The sequence below is a fragment of the Triturus cristatus genome, chromosome 12, assembly GCF_964204655.1.
Source record: "Triturus cristatus chromosome 12, aTriCri1.1, whole genome shotgun sequence".
NCBI lineage: Eukaryota > Metazoa > Chordata > Amphibia > Caudata > Salamandridae > Triturus > Triturus cristatus.
The window spans coordinates 711308156-711330026 of record NC_140595.1 but is presented as its reverse complement, the minus strand read 5'-3'; positions in this window follow the sequence as shown (position 1 = coordinate 711330026).

Genomic DNA, 21871 nt, shown 5'->3' with positions numbered 1-21871 from the left:
CATGACATGGTCAGTGACATCACTCATGACATCACTGATGACATCTCAAATGACATCACTGATGACATCACGGGGGAATTTCATTGGTTTTTTACGAGTAAAATGTCCAGCTAACTATAACATGTGTGAAACCTATGGTTTTTTCACTGAATTTCTAAGGTTTTTTAAATGCTAATTCCTAACTATAACGTGTGTGAAACCCATGGTTTTTTCAGTGAATTTGCAAGGTTTTTTAAATTCTAATTCCTAACTATAACGTGTGTGAAACCTATGGTTTTTTCAGTGAATTTGCAAGGTTTTTTAAATGCTAATCCCTAACTATAACGTTTTTGAAACCTTTGGTTTTTTCAGTGAATTTGTATGGTTTTTTATATGCTAAGTTATGTATTTTTAATTAAAGATATTTTTTTTATTAAAATAAAATTACTATATATTCATTTATATATTATCTGTATTTTTTTATAAATTTTTTTTTAAAAAAATTCATTTAGGATATTTTTATTTTTTTTATTTTTTTTATTATTTTATGTCCACTTTTTTTTTTTTTGTATAAATTCTTGGGGTGCGCGCTCTGAGCGCGCTCCTAGTACTATTTCGTAAGTTTTTTATGAATTCCGGCGTACGTTATTTATGTGCGCAAATATACTTCATGGTGCGCGCTGGGAGCGCGCACCCAGTACATATGCGTACGTACGTACGCATGCGTCCTACGCGCTCGACGCGGTTTACTTCCGCATACGCTAAAATTATGCGCAATAACAGTCGCGTATACGCATGTTCAACGTATGCGCGCTAGGTACGCGCATATGACGTATGCACCTGCGCGTTTACGCGTTCGTGCATACGTCATCACGGGGTGCGCGCTCGGAGCTTGCGCAGTGCGCGCACCTCGGGTTTATACATAATAAAACAATATTTCTTATTGGTTATCATTACTTTCAGTTTCTAATTGTTTCAATACCACACCCAATCCCCTCATGGCAAGTCATGTGATGAAGAATCATCACTTTTGATTGGTTTGAAGTACTTTCTGTTCCAGATTCTTCCCAAACCACACCTACTCCCCTCATTATTAGTTCTGATTCCTTTGGAGAAGGAGCTATTCTGTTGTTGAGAGACAATGGCTGAACAGCAACCTACTTCAGACAGTGACCAGGACACTCTTGAGAGGCAGAGGAACAGGAAGCAGAAAGACAGCTTTATATGGCAGTTTTTCACTTTTCCAGATGGTGAGAAAAAGGTAAATGCACCGAAAGTTACATGTGTACTTTGTAAAAAAGTCTTATCTCGTGGGAATCCTAACAAGAAATATTCTTTTAGCATTCACACTATGTTGAGACATGTTTACAAAATGCATCCAGTAACTTATCGTCGAGCTTCTGGAGAAAACCCTCCACCTGCTCATCCGACGACATCAGCAGCAGCTCAGCCGAGCACATCTTCGGCAGCTCAGGGGAGCACTTCAGCTGCGATGGTGCCTTCACCTGTTTCTATACCTCTTGTTGGTCCACCTTGTTTGGCGAGGTTGTCTACACGGTGCACTGATTGCGGTTCTCTTATTTCTGTGGGGGAGACCAGTCTTGATCTCCTTCAGAGAAAATTTGATGCGCATCCGTGCACTAGGCCATAGATGTTTTTTCTTTTTTTGCGTTTTTCTCTTCCTGTTTCCCTCCATTAACTCAAGGGCTCTTTTAAGAGCCACTTATAAACTTAACCAAACAATTTTTTTTTTTAGAAATTTTTTTTGAAATTTTTTTGAGGTGCGCGCACCCTGCGCGCACCCAAGGTTTTTTTTTTTTTTTTTTTTTTTTGAGAGACTACAATTAAAAATTGAAAGTGTGATTGTAGAGAAGTAGAAAAAAAGGAACCATGATATTGGTGACTTACCATACCCACTCAAAAAAATTTTTTCATTTATTTTTCTAAAAAATTGCTTTAAAAATGGTTCTAGTTTTCGTAAATTTTCTATATCAATCTGAAAAAAAAGAAAAAAGTATTAATATTTTTGAAAACATTTTATAATACAGTACACATATTTACATATTTATCAAAAAATATTTTTGCCTTATTTTTGCTGTTTTCAGAATATATTGCATTTCACTATAAATTGTGAAAGCAATTGCATTCATCATTTAACAGCGGGCAAAAAAAAAATAACAATCTCAAAGATTGTATTAAAAAAGCCCAGAATCTCTTCTCACTTAAACTTATCATTACAGAAATGCATAATATTCTAAAAAAATATCATCTAAAAACAATACTTATTTCTTTCAATTTCCGTCAGATATTTTTGTTTCAGAAGTATAATCACAATATTATATCTCAAATAACTCCACAATACATCTGATTCCATTTCCTTTAGGCCAAATAGTAATTTTAAAATTCTTTTTTGATTAAATTTCCAATGGTAATCCAATAAAATTCTAAAGTTTAATTTGTACAGATCTCACCGATTCTCTGTAACATTTTGGTTCCCAAAAGACTTATTAATAATTTATTAAGTCCACAATAGAATTGGTTACTTTTCCGCATGGCCAAATAGTAATTTTAAAAATCTTTTTTGAAAAAATTTCCTATGGCACTCCAATAACATTCCAAAATTTAAATTGTGCAGATGTTACCAATTTTCTTTAAATTTTTGGTTTTTGAAAGTTTCATAACAAATTATAAAAGTCCACATTACAATTGGTTATCTTTCCATTAGGCCAAATGATAATTTAAAAAATCTTTTTTTTGAAAATTCCAATGGTAATCCAATAAAATGGTAAAATTGTTTTGTCCAGATTTTGCCAAGTCTCTCTAAAATTTAGGTTTCAGGAAGATTAGATAGGAATTTGCTAAATCAAAAGGCAAACGTTGCTTAAAAACCAATTGGGAATCATTACACAGTGTCCAGCCTTTCTCACATTTAAGATAAACTGTGTAATGTCCAGAAGTAACAGTAGGTCCTTCATGGAAAATTATTGCAACAGTTACAAAAGTTTTTCCTGAAATTGATAATTGCTGTCCTGTAAACTTCTTTATTAAAGTATCCAATTTTGAACCATCAGCTCTACATCGTTGCATCATTAAAATTACATACTGTCCGTATTCCTTTAAAATTAATGTTGAAAACATGTCAGATTGACACTCACCGCATTGCATGCTATGATTAGCATCTTTAACTAATTTAGCAAAAGTGACTGTTTTACTCTGTGGTAATGTCAAATAAATAAACCTTTCATTATCAACATTAGAGCCACATATATTATAACAGTTTTCACAAGTATGTTCCCATTTATAAGAGAGACCAAATAAAATATCAATTGCAACTTCTTCTTCTTCCAGTACTTGTAGAAAATACATCAAAAATTCATGTGCATCTTGCTGTTCATTTTGAGAAAACTGTGTTCGTCCTGAACATACATCTAAAAGTTTTCTAATTTCAGTAGCACTTTCTATTTGACTTTTATCATTACTCAGCTTATGAAAAAGGAGACTCAGCTCAGAACAGAATCTTTTTCCCTGATTTCCTATTATCTGCTCTTGCAAACTTTCAAGATAAAATGCAACATTCAGCACTACATTAGCGTAGCAGTTGACACCAGAGCTATTTTCAAAATGACATCCTACAACCTGTTCTTCATTTTCCTTATTCTTTTTGCTTGCAATTACATCACTCCTCTTTTTTTTCCTCCTCTCTACATCTTCAGTACAGATATTCTCATTTCTCCTTTTACGAGAAACTACATGTTTCTCCAACACAGGATACTGACCTAAATGAGGAGCATAGGTTCTTCTTAATCTATTATACTCCTTTACACAATTTGCATCAGCACTAACTTTTGAGTCATCAAAGTCTATCATGAATAAACCAGATAATGTTTTCACTCGTGACAAAGCTACATAAGCCATACCTTCTTTGAACACAGTTGAACCAATGTTCACAAATGCACAATCTACAGTCAATCCTTGAGACTTGTGAATAGTTACAGCATATGCTAGAGAAAATGGAAACTGCTTTCTACGTACATATAAGTCTTTCACAAGCATGAAACGAACTGAACAACGACAAATATCTTTAACTTCTTCTATCTGATCAAATTTTATTTTTAAACATTCAATTCCATCTTTTTTCTGATAATTAATAAAACCCACAACTCTTCCCATAGCTCCATTAACTAAACCTTTTTCAACATCCAAATTTCTCCTTAAAAATACTCTACAGTTCATGCAAACATATAGATTTTTTTCTAATCCAGCTGTTTTGGAAATGTTCTTCTCTAGTGAATTCAATTTATTTTTCAGTGTGCCTGTTACTGTGACAGTAATTCTTCCATCCTCAATTTTGTCAACTGCTTCCAATTTCCTGATCTCCTCCTTTTCCAATTTCAAAAGCTCCTCATTGAATATTGAGCATTCACGTAGAGTTGGCATTAAGCAGATGACACTTTTGTTTTCTGCAATGTTCTTGTATATCTTCTCTGCAACTATTTCTTCCTTTGGAAATAAATTATGTAGCAGCCGACTCTGTAATGCTTTTGTGCCAGCTTCAGTGAGTAGTCCAATTCTGATATCTTTCAGAATACTTCCATATTCTTCATCGTTTGCTTGCCTCATATTAGTAGTAAGTTCCTTGTACTCAAAGAAGGACCAAATATTTGTATTACCGATGCTTCCCAATGACTTCTTCGTGTCTTCATGTGTGACAGTATTAAACACTGGTTGTCCTTTAACTGGAGTAAGTTGCAAAAGATCTCCAAAAACTATGACGTGTTTTCCACCAAATAACATGTCATAGTCTGTCTTCAAAATTTGCTGCATTCTTAAATGCACAAAGGCAAGCATTAAGTTTGATACCATGCTCACCTCATCAATAATGAGAACTTTCATCTTCTTCAATACTCTTGAAACTTCCAAGGATGCTTCTCCAGTTAGCTTGTTGTATTGTATTTTGTTCTCATGCTCCACTGGTAACATTAGCAAACGATGTAAAGTGATTCCTTTTATGTTATATGCTGCTAACCCAGTTGGAGCAGTAACCACACAAGACAAAGTAGAATCCGTTTTTTGCTGTAGGTAGCTTCTGATGACTTTTATAAGGAAACTTTTCCCAGTTCCAGCTTGTCCTGATTGGTTGAAATGATGTGCATGAGCACTCTTTTTTTTCATGTTGAAATCCGTGATCAATTTTGCTTCTGATCTCTTCATAAATTTGTTGCTGCTCTTCATTCAGTTGTCTTTCCAAATTTTGTAAGTCTATAAATTCTTCTTGCGCTTGATTCATAGCCGTTTCCACTTCATTCATGGCTATTGATGCTTCATTTTCAACGATTGGTTGTCCTAGAGGATCTTGACTGAGTGTTCCTGAACTTTGGCTGTCTTGAGAACTGTCTCTAGCTACTTCTGCTGCAATTGTAGTTTCTTGTTCAATTTCTTCATTTAACATTTGCAGATAAGTTGTGAATGTACTGCATTGTATACTGTCTTTGCAAGCATTAAAAGAATCTTCATAGCTTTGAAATTCTCCCAGTAGTTCGTCCTCTGAACGCCATGGTTTAAACAGCTGTAAAAGAGCCAAGTAGTAAAATTCCTTTTTGTCAGTAGTGTCGCAACTCAGCTTCCTGTGATTTATCAAACTTCCTTTTGTTTGCTTCACCAAACATCCTTCCTCACCAATCACTTTATATTTTCCATTGTTGATGTCTTCTGCGGCTTTCCGTGAATAAATGTAGTTCTGCAGCACTTCATAGAGACACATGTTCTCCAGATGTTGACTTCTTTTTGGATAATATGTGTCCAACATGTTTGATTTCAAAATATCTGTACTTTGTGGGTCATTCTCGGCCAAATATTCAATTTCTCCAACAGATTTCAGTACCCGATTTCTCATTGCTGCAAGGCCTAAACTTGCCCAAATTATTCTTCTTGATTTCGAGTAGAGACTTGCAGAAGATAACCTATCTGAACATTCGTAGGATCCAATTTCTCGATGCGATAACATCTTCAAACTGAAACTGTACAGCTTCTTACTGACAGTCTTCTCGTGAGAAATCTCTTCCCACATTTCCTTCAATTCTGTTTTTTCTGATTTCGTAATGTAAGACGTTACATATCGAGCAACAGCAATGGAATTGTCAGCTACATACTGTATATCCATGTTAGCGTTCCACATGGATAAAATGACTGGGTTGTAGTCATTTATATTTTTTGATTCTTCTTTTCTTTTTAGGTTGTAGGTATTCTTAGGTGATTTTCTTGTGATAGTATGTCTCACAGCTGACATAAAACTGTTTACTCTTCCATTTGAAAGAACAGGTCTAGGAAATCCAAATCGACATTTAGTGTAGTATTTATCTTTGCTCTTGTATTTCCGTCGACAGTACTTTCCACACCGATGACATTGGAAACGTAAAACTTGCTCCTTTAACTTTTTCTCTTCTGTGCTTTTTGGTATAGCACATGTTGCATATTCTTCAATGTAAGATAACACTGCTTCATCAGTATCTGTTCCAAACTTTGGGGCATCCTTGATCCACAACAGCATATGAATATGAGGAGCACCTCTTGCCTGGTACTCTTTTCTCCAAAAAGAAATCTACTACTTCTCCAAAAGGTGGATTTTTTTTATTGCAGATGAAGGACATCATAGCCTCAAATCTATGATTGAAATATCTGCAAACATTAACCGGATCCAATGAGCACAGTTCTCCTGCTGTCTTGTATTCGATGTTTTTAATGTTTGAATTTGCCTCTCGTAGAAAATCCAGTAAATCATCCCAAGCGTACTCGGCACAGCTTAGTGTAACGAACCATGTTGGTGTTCCTAAATTCCGTAACATGCATTTTAATTCACCATGGCGTCGGTACCAATATTCATTTGTCCCACGCTGACAAGCCATCAGATTGATCAGTTGTGTTTCCAAATGATCATCTCGGTGCTGCACTTTCTCCATAAAATCCTTAGCGGACACATTTTGTAAATGTACTCCACTTTTTAAAATGTGATTTACTGCATAAGACAGTGCAGACAAGTCGCTTTCAAATAAAAGATGGAACAAATAAGGAATACTTTGTCGAAATCTGGGATCTTCAGCATATAGTCTTGTAGTCCGATACTCAGAAGCTGGAATCTGTTCCGGACGTTCATCGTATCGTCCTCCTTTTCCTTTAGGAAACAGCTGGGGAAAACATCGAGCTTCCAAGCTCTCCTCCCATACACTCACGGGAGTTCCTTTTGCTTTCTTCATCTGAAACAGATCAATATTGTCTCCCATAACTTCTTTTGAATGGAGAGGATGTATGCTAAAATGTTCATATATTTCTTCTTCCTTTGACTTGTCCACTTTTTCAATTTGTCCAGTTGGTGTTTCTGTGTCTTCTTGTAAATCTTCTTCTTCTTCTTCTTCTTCTATATAAATTGATTCATACCATTTGTTATTCCTTTTCAAATACAAATTTGCTCTTTGTACTTTCCGCACATCTACCAGCTCCTGCCAAATCTTCTTATTCTTTGTAGGTACACCATTAACCAGAATTATTAATGGTTCAGTTTCCAAAGTATCCGCATCAATAGTTTCCATATTTTTTTTCAAATCCAAGGGCAAATACACCACTCTACCTTTTAAACCTCTCAGTAAATCTGAAGGAGGTAATTTACCAGTTTTGGGCTCCATACGTACTATGGTCTGGAACGGATGAACACATTGAATGAGTATAGACTCATATGTATTTAATTCAGAAAGTTCAGCAGGAATAGCATCCAATTCTAAATTATTATGTACAGCTCTGGTCGGCATTCTATTTTCCTCTAACTTGTTGTAACAGTATTTACAAATATGCTGATCTTCACCCATATCAAAACAATTTTCAAGAAATATATATGTGGCAAAATCCTTCCACTTATAATTATCTTCATTTTCACTCTTTCTGTAGAGATCAACATTCCTAGTTTGTTTTCTATAATGAGTTCTGCGGCAACAAATACAAGTAAAATTTGGTCTTTCATTAGAGATTATTGCAAATTTTGTTATGTGATCATTAAATGTGTTACTTACAGAGGGTTCTACATTCTCTTCCACTTCTTCCTCATTTACTGTGTCCTTCTCTGCACTGTTTTGTTCAGGACCAAAGTAACAAAACTGAATTTCATCAACAACCTTCTCTACATCTGATACCGTTCCTCGGAACAGAGCCCTATTCAATTCATTTAACTTTATTGCTGGACTTTTTGCAAAATACAACCGTCTCACAAACTTTCTCATTTCAGTATGATGAACAGCCAGCATCCTAAAATGATGGAAAACACTATTACACACTTTTCTAGATAGACAAGCCAGAGAATGACCCTGCAAACCAGTATTCTCTCTCACTCTGCATGGATCCAGACTTTGAAGCACCTTAATCTTCTGTTTTATACTTTTTTTACTATATTCTCTTAGAAACTCACGAAATTTGTCAATAGATTCCTGACGCACAGTGCAAATACTACTACAATTCCAAGTGTACACTGGGGCTTTAGGACGTCTCCCCATAGCCTCATCCGCCATCACTTGTACCTCATCTCTTGGAACCATTATCTCCTTCTCCATTATGCAACCATTTGTCACTTCGTAACCACGACCTCTGGTGTCAACTGCATGCAGCAAACTATTACTTTGAAAATAGCTCTCTTCATTAAAAAAAGGTTCACTACTTGAACTATGCATCCACTTTCCTAAAAACACTTTTCAAAAGTTTGTTCTGTTCACTACTCTTTTCCTTTTGCTATGTGATTTCAGTACATTAACCATTTTGTCTAATGTACGCATCCTATTCAAAATTAAAATGAATAGTTTCCTTTTTAATTCTAATGCCTTTGCTGCAATGACTTCAATTTCTTTTTTTCTTTTATAAAAATTTGTCTTTTTCTTATATTTCTTCACATCCTTCATCAAATTGGACATAACTCTTCTCTGAAACATTTTTCTACGTATCTCTTTAAACGCTGTTTTTCTATTTATATAAATCTTTTCAGTTGCAGAAGGTATATTTGCATTAACTAAATTCTCAATTTTTTCCTCTCTATTCCTTTTCAAAACATTTTTTCCAGTACAGACATTTTGTACATTTTTCATTCTTTTGAATATATTTTTTAGAAATTGTTTTTTCTGCTTACCACAAGATTTTTTCTTTTTCCCAACATGAGCATCTTCTACTAACTTTGGTCCTCTAGTTGTCTTCAAATATAGGTTTTTTTTGTGCGTTTTTTGAACTCTGGATTTTGTAGGCATCTTAAATTTTGTTAACTGCTCTTCAGCAATACCTGAAAAAAACTAAAAAAAAATTCCTTTATTTTATTTAAATATATTACTACATTTCTTTTCACAATAGTCACAAAACATAATTTCTTTGCCAATTTGAAAACACACTTACTGCTCTTTTTTTTTGGCAAGTGAAAATCACTTTTACAGACTGACACATTATGAATCCACTTTTCAGATTTTTTTAAAAGCCCATGTCCAGACTGCTTTTTCAGACCACAAACCATGTGTAACCTGGGTGACTGAGTACACTCCAGCAAGGGCAACCAGCCTTAGTGATGCTGAATGTATTTGCATTACAGACTGAAACCTCAAAACCCCACTCGCTTGTAAATACTGTGCATGATTATACATGGAAAGGAGGTGGGTGTGTGCTAAGAGTCTGTTTCTGCACCAAAAAAATCGCTCCCCCTTTTTCCTACTAATGCAACTGTGAAATCACCAGAGCAAAACGCAACAAATCTCTGCCTGTAATTCCTATTTGCACACAGAGTCTTGTTTTCACATTAGTCACAAAACGAAATTTCTTTGCCAATTTGAAAGCACACTTACTGCTCTTTTTTGTTGGCAAGTGAAAATCACTTTTACAGACTGACACATTATGAATCCACTTTTCAGATTTTTTGAAATGCACATGTTCAAACTGCTTTTTCAGACCACCACCATGTGTATCCTGGGTGACTGAGTAGACTCCAGCAAGGGCAACCAGCCTTAGTGATGCTGAATGTATTTGCATTACAGACTGAAACCTCAAAACCCCACTCGCTTGTAAATACTGTGCATGATTATACATGGAAAGGAGGTGGGTGTGTGCTAAGAGTCTGCTTCTGCACCAATAAAATCGCTCCCCCTTTTTCCTACTAATGCAACTGTGAAATCACCAGAGCAAAACGCAATAAATCTCTGCCTGTAATTCCTATTTGCACACAGTCATGTTTTCACATTAGTCACAAAACGAAATTTCTTTGCCAATTTGAATGCACACTTACTGCTCTTTTTTGTTGGCAAGTGAAAATCACTTTTATAGACTGACACATTATGAATCCACTTTTCTGATTTTTTGAAATGCACATGTCCAGACTGCTTTTTCAGACCACCACCATGTGTATCCTGGGTGACTGAGTACACTCCAGCAAGGGCAACCAGCCTTAGTGATGCTGAATGTATTTGCATTACAGACTGAAACCTCAAAACCCCACTCGCTTGTAAATACTGTGCATGATTATACATAGAAAGGAGGTGGGTGTGTACTAAGAGTCTGCTTCTGCACCAAAAAAATCGCTCCCCCTTTTTCCTACTAATGCAACTGTGAAATCACCAGAACAAAACGCAACAAATCTCTGCCTGTAATTCCTATTTGCACACAGAGTCATGTTTTCACATTAGTCACAAAACGAAATTTCTTTGCCAATTTGAATGCACACTTACTGCTCTTTTTTGTTGGCAAGTGAAAATCACTTTTACAGACTGACACATTATGAATCCACTTTTCAGATTTTTTTGAAATGCACATGTCCAGACTGCTTTTTCAGACCACCACCATGTGTATCCTGGGTGACTGAGTACACTCCAGCAAGGGCAACCAGCCTTAGTGATACTAAATGTATTTGCATTACAGACTGAAACCTCAAAACCCCACTCGCTTGTAAATACTGTCCATGATTATACATGGAAAGGAGGTGGGTGTGTGCTAAGAGTCTGCTTCTGCACCAAAAAAAATCGCTCCCCCTTTTTCCTACTAATGCAACTGTGAAATCACCAGAGCAAAACGCAACAAATCTCTGCCTGTAATTCCTATTTGCACACAGAGTCATCTTTTCACATTAGTCACAAAACATAATTTCTTTGCCAATTTGAAAACACACTTACTGCTCTTTTTTTTTGGCAAGTGAAAATCACTTTTACAGACTGACACATTATGAATCCACTTTTCAGATTTTTTTAAAAGCCCATGTCCAGACTGCTTTTTCAGACCACAAACCATGTGTAACCTGGGTGACTGCCTACACTCCAGCAAGGGCAACCAGCCTTAGTGATGCTGAATGTATTTGCATTACAGACTGAAACCTCAAAACCCCACTCGCTTGTAAATACTGTGCATGATTATACATGGAAAGGAGGTGGGTGTGTGCTAAGAGTCTGCTTCTGCACCAAAAAAATCGCTCCCCCTTTTTCCTACTAATGCAACTGTGAAATCACCAGAGCAAAACGCAACAAATCTCTGCCTGTAATTCCTATTTGCACACAGAGTCATGTTTTCACATTAGTCACAAAACGAAATTTCTTTGCCAATTTGAATGCACACTTACTGCTCTTTTTTGTTGGCAAGTGAAAATCACTTTTACAGACTGACACATTATGAATCCACTTTTCAGATTTTTTGAAATGCACATGTCCAGACTGCTTTTTCAGACCACCACCATGTGTATCCTGGGTGACTGAGTACACTCCAGCAAGGGCAACCAGCCTTAGTGATGCTGAATGTATTTGCATTACAGACTGAAACCTCAAAACCCCACTCGCTTGTAAATACTGTGCATGATTATACATGGAAAGGAGGTGGGTGTGTGCTAAGAGTCTGCTTCTGCACCAAAAAAATCGCTCCCCCTTTTTCCTACTAATGCAACTGTGAAATCACCAGAGCAAAACGCAATAAATCTCTGCCTGTAATTCCTATTTGCACACAGAGTCATGTTTTCACATTAGTCACAAAACGAAATTTCTTTGCCAATTTGAATGCACACTTACTGCTCTTTTTTGTTGGCAAGTGAAAATCACTTTTACAGACTGACACATTATGAATCCACTTTTCAGATTTTTTAAAAAGCCCATGTCCAGACCAATACACCTTAATTTATCGTGAAAACAAAGTCCATATTATTTTACATGTTCCTCACATTTAAATTTCTCCCAAAACAGAAAATAATAAACACAACTTCAACAAAAAGAATTACATTTCTATTATTCATTTCTTAATTTACCATATACATCTCCTCTCAAACTCTAACCTCACCTTTAAAATTAGTTAGTTGTGATAGAAATGTGGCACTCAAACAGCAGATTATCAGAGCCAGGACCTCTGTTCTCTACACCTCTCTCCTCTCAGCAGAACCAGATAATGGCAAACTTTCCCTCTCTTTTTCCACACATATACATGTTAATTTCAAATCTCACTGCTTCCCCCTTTTTTTCAAATGTAATCACACATTTCTATTGGTTGAAAACCAACCCTTTTCCAAAAGTACCCTTCCCCCTACTTGACTTCTGCCGAGTACCCTTCCCCCAACTTGACTTCTGCCTGCTACCATAGCAACAGCTCATGGAACACTGCTGTGTGGAGTTAGGTCAGAAGTTCGCCACACAATGTTTCAATTCCACAGAGCAAGAGTGCTTGACTTTTCAAACCTTACAGCAAATCCATAGGACTGTTCTTTGGTAACACATTTTTCTGTACCAATACAAAACATGCTTCTATTATTTTACACATACAGCCTAGTTTTTAGTGTAGAATGGTATGAAACAGCCAATCAGTTCTTTTTTTTTATAAAAAAATATGTATGCCTCCATTTCCAAACTGTCTTTCATTTCTTTTTACCATTCTACTGAATTACACCTCCTGAGTGCATCCAGATCTCCTTTGAAGATGTTCACAGTGTGGATTGTAGGACACAGCTATGTCTTCTGGAGTGAACAATTTGCAGAGAAAAGAGGTATGGTGAGAGACCTTGCTTTGCCAAATGTAGACATCAAATGGATTGGTCAGAGAGGGTTAAAATGGCACCAATTAATGCCTTTGGTGAAAACCTTTCAACATCTCCCACAGCCTAACCTTATTATTGTGCACTGTGGTGGTAATGATCTAGGCACTTTAACTGGGGTAGGTCTGGAAATGCTTATTAAGGACACCTTTGTGCAATTTATGTCACTTTTTCCACAAACTGCCTTTGTATATTCTAACATATGCCAAATGCAAAAGTGGAACTGGTCCAACCAATTTTGTCCGCAGATTGACAAAGCAAGGAAGCACGTCAACAAATCTATTTCTGCTTTCCTCAGAGACTATGGTATGGGTTCCATTTACCACAACAACTTGCGTTACGACATGCAAGACATTTATAGAAGAGATGGTGTGCACTTCACTGATGAAGGCAACAGAGTCTTCCTCTTGAACCTCAGACTCTGCATCGGTACTTACTTGTAGGTACCAAAAAACAAACAATAAACACAAGGGCTCTTTTTAGAGCCACCTTATATCTAAACACTTAAATGCGATTTTTTTTTAATTTGTTTTATTAAGTTTTTTTCCGGGTGCGCGCTGGGTGCGCGCACTCGGCGATATTTTTTAACAAAATATTAATCTTTTTTTTTGCCCTACAAGGTCCTACTTTGACCCCCTTACAATGCCTACTGGGTCTATTTCTACCCACTCTGCCCCCTTTTCAAGTTCTCCCCCTTTGTTTATCACCCCCTCTTTATGCGATAGACAAAATGGCGGCCGCCACTTCCTGATTTCCACCGATTCGAATGTTTACTAAGATCTAACAACCAATCAGAATTGCGCTCGCGCACGGCGAGGTGCGCGCACCCAGCGCGCACGGAGCGCGCTTAGATATATATATATTGATTTAAAGGCTATTTTCTCATAATCTACTGAACAGATTTACACCAAACCTACAAAAGGCACTTCCTTGACCTGGGGACTACCTCTCTGCCAAATTTCTAGTAATTCTGTTCAGCCGTTCGGGCTGTAGCCCTGTCTAAAGGTCCTATGGAAAAATGCATGGGAAAAACGCGTTTTGGGACCCCCCTTTTATCTCAGCCCCCGCTTGACGAATCCCCCCGAGACTTTCAGGGTAGGAGCGGAGCGTAGCGCCCCACCTATTTTGAAAAATTCGCGAGGATTCGTCGACCGGCGCCAATGTTATTCAAAATAGAATGTTGCGGATTTCCTATGGAAAAGGGGTCCTAACTATAACTACCTACTGGCGACCGCCAGTAGGTAATATATATATATATATATATATATTCACTGAAAAAACCATAGGTTTCAGGGGTGTTATAGTTAGCTGGACTTTTCACTTGTACAAAACCATTGAAATTCCCCCGTTATAGTTAGTTCAGCTAACTATAACTCGCGCGCCCGCAATGCACTGCTGATGACGTCACATATTACATCACTCATGACATGGTCAGTGACATCACTCATGACATCACTGATGACATCTCAAATGACATCACTGATGACATCATCCAGTGAATGTGTGTTATTCTGAAAATTAAATATGTTTTATATATGTATATCTCAAGGTCGATGGAAGAATAAATGGGTATATAAGTGTCTAAATGGATGATTTGTTTTTGAAAAATTGATTGTGTAACTGACTGATTAAGTGTATCATAGTGAATACATGGCTTAGTGAGTAATGTTTAAATATGTATATATCTGTATCAGTCTCTCACTTTGTGTATAAGTGGCTGCATGGGTTGGTGAGTAGCTACATGGGTGTCTATATAGGTTATTAGTTGGTTTTTTGAGTATCAGTCTGAGTGTCTGCATGGTTCGGTGGGGGGTATTACGTAGTGCATAGGTGCATGAATGAGTGACTCACTGTTTGTATGTGTTGAACACAGTATGTGTGCAGGACTGTATGGGTGGATGAGTGTGTGTATGGGTGTGTTAGTGAGTGAATGACTGTCTCAATAGTATCTTTATGAGTAACTACATATGTTTTAAACTAGTATATGTGACTATTGGTGTATATATGTGAGTATATGTGAGAGTGAGAGATTGAAAGAGTTCCTGTATGAATAAGTATGTGTTTCTATAAGTGATTGTTTAAAAGACTAAGTATGTGTAAGTTTCCGTAGAAGTAAGTGTGGTGGTGTGTGTATAACTGTATATGCAAGTAAATGTATGTTTGATTCTTTATTAGCATGAGTGACTATGTGTGTGAGTAACTCTATGGATGAGTGGCATTGTGTAACAGGATGTATAGGTGTATGAGTACATATGATGAGTGAGTACATGTATGAGTGACTGTATTGGACTGTTGGTGAATGAGTGGATGTGTATGTGGATCTTAGAATTACTGAAGAGGTTGTTGTAACTGGTATTGGTATGTCCATTGTTTTGAAAATGTTAGTCTCTATTTTTGAATGTGTGTATCAAAGGTTATATTAGGGTGAGAGGAGGTCTGCCACTCTATCACAAGGATGATGTCATCAGTGATGTCATTTGAGATGTCATCAGTGATGTCATGAGTGATGTCACTGACCATGTCATGAGTGATGTAATATGTGACGTCATCAGCAGTGCATTGCGGGCGCGCGAGTTATAGTTAGCTGAACTAACTATAACGGGGGAATTTCAATGGTTTTGTACAAGTGAAAAGTCCAGCTAACTATAACACCCCTGAAACCTATGGTTTTTTCAGTGAATTTCTGAGGTTTTTTAAATGCTAATTCCTAACTATAACGTGCCTGAAACCTATGGTTTTTTCTGTTAATTTCAAAGGTTTTTTAAAATCTAATTTCTAACTATGCCTACAGAGATAGGACATGTGAAGAAAGAAGAAAAAATGCACAGAAAGAAACAAAAGAAGTGCAGAAAGAAGCAACAGAAGTCCTCAAATACGAAGATAAGTGCAGGAAGAAGGATAACGTGCAGAAAGAACAAAAAGAAGAGCAGAAAGAAGCCTTGTTGCAAAATCATCCTGTACCCTCAACTTTTTCAGACGGATACTGGTGGTAACTGAGTCTGACTAACCAGTCCTAGAGCCAGTGCTATGTTAAAAGACACTTAGAATACAGCGAAAACACCTACATACACTAGGGAACATTATGCGTTGGGGTCCCCCTGTGATTAGCCTTACCTCCTCTATAAGCCCCTAGTATATAATAGGGCATGGGGATTAAAACTACCTCTTAAAACAGGCCACGGGGCGTTTTTGCACACGTTAACTCAGGCCCCGTCCCCTCCTTTCACTATTGTGTAAACACGCCCTGTGTCCGTTTTTAGTTGGGAGATTAAGTTCATTTGAATCCTGAGGGTCCCTAGGGTCCAACTAGCCCACTAGGTACCTCCAGTAAGTGCCACAGAGCTGCGTTGCAGAGAGGTGTAAAAAGTGGCACAGCCTGGACCACCTCTCTGCAATGCAGCTCAGTGGCGCTTACTGGAAGCACTTGGTGGGCTAGTTAGCCCCCAGGGGCCCTCAGTATTGAAGGGAAATTATATCCCCAATTTAAAACGTGCCATGGTGCGTGTTTGCACACGTCACCTCAGGCCCCGTCCCCTCCCTTCACCACTGTTTAAACGCGCCCTGTGGCTGTTCTAAGTTGAGAGATTAAGTCCCCTTGAATCCTAAGGGTCCCTAGGGTCACACTAGACCACTAGGTACCTCCAGTAAGCGCCACAGAGCTGCGTTGCAGAGAGGTGTAAAAAGGGGCTTGGCCTCAGAACACCTGTCTGCAGCGCAGCTCCCTGGCGCATACTGGAGATGCCTGTTGGGGGCGCGTTTGCAGAGTGCTGCACGGAGGGGGCATGGCCTCCGGCACGATGCCAGTCTTTTATTTATTTTATTTTTTTAAGAAGGGGGGCTGTGTGGTTCCCCTTCTTATTCTAATTTATTGGCCCTGATGACCCCATCCCCCAGGGCCTGTCTCCTAATTATATTTTTTTGACCCCAATCCCCAGGGCCGGCCACTGTTTTTTATTATTTTTAAAAAATATATATTTATAGACACACCTAGGACATGCTGGACAAACCGTACGTACCTATCACCATGACGATTTGCGTAATATTCATTAAAAGGCGACTATGCATGCAATTAATCCACGTGGAATGTATTTACACCACTAGTGAAGCTCTGACATGTCTGATGCTCTACCGTGCCTAATCCCGGTAGACACCCTTGTCGTTTATTTATACAAACATGGGTAGCTATTGACGGGCACATTTAATACACATGCACACCAAGCCATTCAAAGGGGATTCGACAAAAATTCGACCAAAACTATGCAAGAAACCCCCCTCACGGTTAATAAAACACACATCCACTGCCGGATGTGTAATACTTTTTATTTTACTCTCTGGAAAGGGGACGAACATCACTTGCGAGTCACAGCGCGCTCCTGACAGAGCCCAATGCTGTGTTACACCCACCATTGCCTGCCGAGTACCACACACCTCTGTGTTGTATTCCACTAGCTAGTGCATATGCTATGACACTCTCTAGCCCATGTGCACTGTAACACCACCCCGTGAATATGTCATGCCACACTTGTCTTCGCACGGGTTATATTGCCCCATCAAACGTGCCTTCCTCGATGCCTATGTTATAACGCACAGTGCTATGCCATACATATTACAATTTGGGATCCATATCTTTGTCACAGTGCATGTGCAACGTTACACTCCCCAGCACATATTTTATATTACAACTTTAGAGACTAGTTAGGTTACACAACACTGCCCTGTGCATATTACACTCCAAGGCGCATATCGCATAGCACGCGCTAGTGCCTGTGCTATCTTGCGCTCTCCAATGAATCTGTCATTGCGCACAATGTATTGCATATTATATTTCACGCCTGGTTCATCTTATATCACACTTTTTGGTGCATAGTTTATACCATACACTATATCTAGTTTTCATTTTCAATCGTGCTCTCAGGACTATGTTCTATATAACACTGTGTTCACCTACCCTTTTCACGGGCATTACATTTTGCGATAGGGGGTGGAGGGTCAGGGGGTGTTTTTGCCAAGTGAGCCCGGAGTCACAGTCACTAACGTCTTCTTCTTCCTGAATAAAAGTGAGATTATGCTGCATACTTGTTCATATTTTAAGTAGTTTGCACAGACAAAATGTTTTAAAAACAATAACGTTTCTAATACCCGCCTTCTCTGAACAGTTAGCTTGCTGCCCCATCCCCCTCCTCCCTATCCTCTGTTGTGTGAATCCATGGACTAGCCTCCTCCCTCCTGCCATGCATGGTCTGATGTGCTGCCACTGCCCTCAATTTAGTATGATGTACCAGTCCACTCCTCCTGCCCTCCATTGCCCAATTCTATGCCCCATCATTGACCTCCTGCTTAAACTCTGTGCTTAGCTTGCTGCCCCTATTCTCCTTCCCCCTGCCCTCCGATGTCTTTGTGCATGCCCCTGCTCCATCCTTTTTGCCCACCATGTCCCATGGACCTGCCACTCCTATCTACTCTGAGTGTTCTGTTGAGCTGCCACTCCCCTCCCACCTGCCTGGCATTGTCAGATGACTGTAACCTGTCCCTGCCACCTCCACCCTGCCTGTCCACATGCATTGCCCCTATCCTCTTCCTCCTGTCCTACATGGTCCATTGTACTGCCACACCCTTCTGCCCTCCCTGGTCTGTTGTGCTGCAACTGCTCCTCCTGCCTGCCCCGTGTGGTCTGTTGTGAGGCCCCTTCCCCTGAACTTTCTTGTCTGTGCACAGGTCCTAACCCTCCCTTCTATCCTCCATCGTCCTTTGTGCATGCCCCTGCACCCTCCTCCTTGCCCATCATGGCCATTGTGCTGCCACTAACCCTCCCACTTGCCATGCATGGTCTTCTGTGCTGCCATGGCCCCTCCCACCTTCCCTGTGTGGTCAGTTAGCTGCCCCTGACCCCCTCCCACCTTCCCTCCATGGTCTGTGTGTATGCCATCACAGTCTCACTGTTGCTCTTCATGTTGTGTCTTGCTTCTAGTGCCCATCCTGCCTGACCTCCATGGCTATCTTGCTGCTCCTGCCCTGCCCCCTTGCCCCCAGCCCTCTGTTTACATGTGCAGACCTCTACTCCCTCCCTCCTGGCTTGTCTGTTCCATTGTAATGCCCCTGATCCGTCCCTCCTGCCCTTTATGGTCTGTTATGCTGCAGCCTTCTCTCCTGTCTGTCCATTATGGTCAGCTAGCTACCATTGCCTCTTGCCCCTCTGTTCTCTGTTGTCCATGTGCATGGTCCTGTCCCCTCCCTCTTGCTTTCTATGGATTGTTGTGCTGCACTCCCGTCCTGCATGCCCTGTGTGGTGTATTGTGCTGCTGCAAACCCTGATGCCTGCCCTGCAGGGTCAGTTTGGTGCACCTCTCCATGTCTCTCCTGTCCTCTGTTATCCAAGTCCATGTCCCTATCCCATTTCCTTCCATGATCCAATGTACCATACTTGCGAACATTTTGAACTTGGTAAGAGGGAGATTTAGAAAAAAAACTGGGGTATTGATTTTCCCCTTTGAGTTACATTGAAAAAGAGGATATTGTAGACAGGAGACAGATCAAATAAAGCCCATTTGAGCTTAAAAACATTGGACGTTTCCTGGCTGAATCGGGTCTGTTGGCATGTATGGTTGTACTACCATTGCCTCTTCCTTCTGCCCACAATGGTCTATTACATTGCCACAGCCTTGAAGGAGGGTAGATTTTGTATCACAGGGGGCCCCTGGCCCGTTCTGTCCACACCTGAAGTATGAGACCCTTGTCCTTGCCCTGCCAGCCGCATTTGTAGGCCGTATTAAATTGACCAGCGGGTCCTGTGTTGCTATATAATTATCCTGAGACATCCTTACCACTCAGCCAGCATAAAACCCCTGTGTAGGCCCTTCTGTTCAATATGTAGGCCTCTTTGTTAAATTGACCATAGCTCTGCAATTTTAGTGTATAGCAGTCTGAAGGCAGGTCTGCGAGGCCTTCTGCTCCAAACTAGTAGCCCCCACCCTACCCGAGTGCTCCGTGCTCGGTATCAAAGTTCAACATCCCCCTGAAGCTGTCGACATACAGTAGGCTGCATCCTGGACTGGTACTTGCTTCCTGGGCAGGTTTCCCGCTTTTAAGGAAGTGGCAACCGCAGAGCATCAAGTTAGGAGAACTGAGGAGATTTTATACATGAATATATTGAATTCCTGTACAATACCCATTATTTTCTGCTTGCTCTATGGAACTTACGATAAGCGATTGGCCTGAGAGACTGACCTTTTCACCCAGTCCATTGTCAGCATTAAGTGGGTAAATGACGAAATGTCTGGTAAAATCTGCAGACGAAGCTTTTGGGTAGCATACGTAGGTAGATGTAGCGTGCAAAGGAGCCCACAAAATGATATAAAAAGGGATCACCCACAGATATCAACGGACAACCTCGCCGTCTGTATGTAGGTTAACAGGCTGTGCAGGTTTTCCCCAAGAACTGGGAGCTCTTGTCTTCCTTTGCTTAAAATGTCTTGCTCTGCTTTGCTTGAAGTATCTTATTCTATTTTACCTATATGAAATGTCATGTTATGTTTAACCATTGTTCTCTTTACTTTTGCATTTAAAAGATGTTGTATTGTAATTGCAGGAATGCTTGCTCTAAGAGTAAATGTGAGTGTTCCTAGGTAACATTTTCCTTGGTGTAACTTGTTTCTCATGATGCATTTATAGATGTGTTTTCTCTCTCTCTCTGTCAGTCCATTAATTGAGATACAGAGAATATCATGACAGCTGTATGATTATCTGGATTCTGTATTTTGTACTTTATGTCTCTATTCTGCGGTTTCTTTGAAGTTGCATCTTCTCATTAAACTGCCATTGTATTCTGCCTCCAATTCCATGTCTCATATGTCTGTTTTCTTCATTTTTGGAGCAAGCGTTCCTAGGCACCCCGGCTCAAATTAAGGTGCCCCTTTTGTCCCTGACTCACTCTCCTGCTCAGTTCTGTGGTGGCTCCCGGGGCTCTGGGGACCGCCCCTAGCTTCCTTGACCCGTAATAGATCTTCCCTCCAACAGCCTCTCTTGCAAGTCCTGTATTGTTGGTTTGTTGCCCCTGCCCCCCTTTCCACTGCCCTCCATAGTCTGTTGTGCTTCCACGGCCCTTCCTGCCTGCTCAGTGTGGTTAAATTGTTGCCTTTGCACCCTCCTACCTGGCTTCAATTTTCAGAGTCCGTGCCCCTGGCCTCTGCCTCTCAACAGTATCCTAATGAACAACTAGATTGCTAACATTCTATATTTATTACAAAAGTGTGGAACGCCTGACATCATCTTGATGTAATCAAAACTGTAATACCTAGAGCATTCCTTTAGAAATTACATATATGAGAGGGTCTTATTGGCATCAAAATTATGGTTAGTGCTCTAAAAGACTAAAATAAGGACATATTTTCTGAGTTTTCAAATAGCGACAAAGCACTTTTAAATTATTTGTTATCTTTATGTTTTTTTATCTAGTTGACAACTTGATTAAATGTTGCACTTAGGGGAGAGGATGTGGTGTTACTTCCAGAACTGCAGACTTTGCAACTGGGGAACCAGGTTGAAGTTTCTGCTTCAGCTCGACATTCTGTGATTCTGGTCAAATCACTTAGTCTCCCCATGTCTACAACCAAAATGAATTTGTTCTTGTGTGATGTAACCAATGCTCATGTAAAGCACTCCAATACCTGACAAGTCTGCACTATATAACACTGCAAAAACACAAAATAATAAGTGTTTTGCACACTTCTGTCATTGGGCTATATTTGGGCTATATCTGGGTGATTTTGGGCTACATTTGGGCTCTTTTGTCTCCGGTGGCCATCTTGGGAGATTTATTTGTTATGAAGTTTCCTA